The 3,283-nt window shown below is 47.7% G+C and overlaps 1 pseudogene; it reads left to right on the plus strand.

Moving 5' to 3' along the window:
- The first annotated feature begins 1,995 nt into the window (after window positions 1–1,995).
- Window positions 1,996–2,343, plus strand: LOC102863152 (annotated as a pseudogene).
- Window positions 2,344–3,283: the final 940 nt, after the last annotated feature.

Genomic DNA, 3,283 nt, shown 5'->3' on the forward strand with positions numbered 1-3,283 from the left:
AAATGAACCATGAGTTGCAAGTGGAACAAAGCTGGGGTTAGGCCCACAGGTGGGTGGAGCGCGGTGGCAGGCAGCACGGGCTGGGCACCTGGAAGGCTGGTCAGGCCGGTTCTCCACAGCAGGGCGTCTGCAGGCTGCTCTGGGCTCCGGGGAGGATGGTCTGCAGCCTTGCGTCTGGGGTCTGAGGTGGGGCCAGAAAAAGGAAGCCTGATGCAGAGGCCCAAGGGGAAGCCAATGAGACCCAGGTCCAACGCCAGGTCTTGGCCGTGGGTTATGTGGTCTTGGATCAGATCATAGGCAAGGGCTCACATGAGGTGCTGGACAGAGAACCATGAACCAGCAAGTGGGGACAGGATGGGGGTCAGGGGCTTAGGGGAGCGAGAGGTGGTGGAGTTCCAAGACACCCCCCAAGCCCAACCTGGCACCACAGAGTGTGGACTGCAAAGGGCAGAGACTACTACTGGACAGGGATCCTTCCCTGGGAGGACTCTTTGGGCACATGCATAGAGGCACAGGCAGGGCACCCCTCACCGCGGATGCGGCCCACCCAGAGCACACAGCCGCGGTGCCCCGGAACTGCCCAGGGAAGGAAAGGGGAGAGCCCATCATGGCAAGGGAGCCTGGACTCCCCAAAGCAGAGCAGTGACTGTGGGTGGCCTCAGTGCCCTGTGAGGAGGCAAGGAGGTTGAACTAGTCTTTTGTTTTTGAAAATTAGCTTCACACCTCAGCAGTCAGCTTGTCATACAGGCTGTGACTGAGTCTCCGTTCACACCAGGTTGGAATTTGAGGAATCACCCTCTCCCATCCTGCAACCACAAGGAGAGAGAGGCTAATGCTCGGGGAGCCTCCACCACAGGCTTCAAGCTTGAATCCTGACCGGCAAGTCTCAGTAATTACAGCAACAACCGACAATTACAGGCCGCATGGCATCGCTGTCTGCCAAGTGCTTTCACACCCATGATCTCATGCACCCACGGTGAGCTGGACCGGCAGGCCCCATACAGTGAGAAAGAAGCCGGACGGAGAAGCTCCACGTGGTGCGCTGGTGGGGCGCCCTGCCTGGGCATCTGCCCCCCACCCCTCGGGGCCTGGTCACCTGGGCTCACACCCTGGCCCTGCCACATACCAGCTGTGGGACACCCCCAAATTCGGCTCAGCTTTGCTTTCTATGAGTGTTTTTCCTCTTTTGTGGTTTTTGTTTCTTTTCTTTTCTTTTTTTAATTATTATCCATTTTAATGAACAGTTACAGAAACTTTGGATTTCCATTCATTCATTGTTGCACTTTTCTCCCTGCCCACTGCTTCCCTCAGTTCACTCTTCTCTTTGAAAAGTAAAATTCTTTTTTTGAATTTTTAAAATTATTATTAATTTTAATGAACGTTTACAGAGACTTTGGATTTCCATTCATTCATTGTTGCCTTTTTCTCCCTGCCTCCCCCACCCCCAGTTCGCTCTACTCTTTGAAAAGTAAAAGAAAAATTCTTTTTAAAAAATTTTTACTCATCTTCTTGGTCTAGGTATAGGTTTTATACACACACACAGAGAGAGAGAGGCATACATATATATACACAGGCATACATGGGAGCTCTGGTGGCCTAGTGGCAGGAAAATGTGCTGCAGTCCCAAAGGCATGCAGTTTGCGGCCACCAGATGCTCCAAAGGACAAAGATGGGCAGTCTCCTGTGAGAAAATCCTCGAGAGGGTCAGCTATGGGTCGGTTCTGACTCTATAGTACACAATACCACATGCGTACACACACACACACACATTTATATATGAGCTATATAATATATATATGAATGTTAGAAACAATAATTCTATGAGCTGTGAGTCTCAATAAATAATATGTTCTGTGTCCTGAGCTCTGAAAAGAGAAAGAAGATTAAAGATCAGGAAGAGATATTTTGTTCTCACTGTGGGCACATTTAACCATCAGAGTCTGAAAAGCCATTAATTAGAAAATGAAGAGCTGCTCTCGGATCCTTGCTTCCAACATGACGAAGAAAAGGAGAAACAACGGTCGTGCCAAAAAGGGCCGCGGCCACGTGCAGCCTATTCGCTGCACGAACTGCGCCCGGTGCGTGCCCAAAGACAAGGCAATTAAGAAGTTCGTAATCCGAAATATAGTAGAGGCAGCTGCTATCAGGGACATTTCCGAAGCGAGTGTTTCCGACGCCTATGTGCTTCCAAAGCTCTATGTGAAACTGCACTACTGTGTGAGTTGTGCCATTCACAGCAAGGTGGTGAGGAACCGTTCTCGTGAAGCCCGAAAGGACCGGACACCTCCACCTAGATTTAGACCTGCAGGTGCTGCCCCACGACCACCACCAAAGCCCATGTAAGGATTTGATTCCTTAAAAGGCTGAAGAAAAAACTCGTCTGAAAATAAAATGGAAATTACACTTTAAAAAAAAAGAAAAGGAAGAAAATGAAGAGCTGAGTGGATGCAGGAAGAAAGAGGTCTTGATTCCTCAGCATCGTCTCAAAACTTAGCTGCAAAACAATCATTAGCAAATATAAAGGGCAACACCTGTACCGCCAGCTTCCCAAGCTGGGCTTGCCGTTCTGAGGCTCCCCGCAAGCAGCGAGCGAGAGGAGCCACGGCAGTGAGGGCCGGGGAAAGCTTCTGAACAGAGTAAGCGGATTATATGTTAGTTTAACTGTCTTTCTGAAGGAGTGGAGTATGGATTGGAAATGAACATATTTCTAATCCAAAACATGGTTGACTATGATGAAGACTTTCAACATAATTAAAGAAAAGTCCTCAGGACACACCACCACCACCACCACCACCACCACCACCACCTTTACCCTATGGTTACTAGAATGTGAATCTTCAAGAATCAGACCCAGAAATCAATGTTTTTCAGAAACTTCCAAAGAGATTCTGAGTTGTACAAAACCATGCATAAGAACCACTCTTTAAAAGAGTTTAGTATGTTGACTTTAATCTTTTTTTTTCAACTTAAAAAGGCTAGCCGTATTACCACTCATGAAACATTTAAGATGACAGTTTAAAAGTGATATATGATAGCATATTGTGATTGTCACAGGAATCCAGAATTAAGGTTGCATAGTGGATTGCATTTGGGGCATGGGGGGGGGGCGGTTGCCAAGGCCGGGGTTGGGGGGATTGTGTGCCAATGAAGAAGTTTATCTTTTGCTTTTCAAAGAGAGGACAGAACTGAGGGGAGGGGGTAAGAAAAAAGAAAAAAAGTGCATCAATGAATGAATGGAAATCCAAAATCTCTGTAAATGTTCATTAAATTAATTTAAAAAATT

This window comes from Elephantulus edwardii, unplaced genomic scaffold, assembly GCF_000299155.1.
Source record: "Elephantulus edwardii isolate Elephantulus edwardi_28Jun2011 unplaced genomic scaffold, EleEdw1.0 scaffold00011, whole genome shotgun sequence".
NCBI classification, from domain to species: Eukaryota; Metazoa; Chordata; class Mammalia; order Macroscelidea; family Macroscelididae; genus Elephantulus; species Elephantulus edwardii.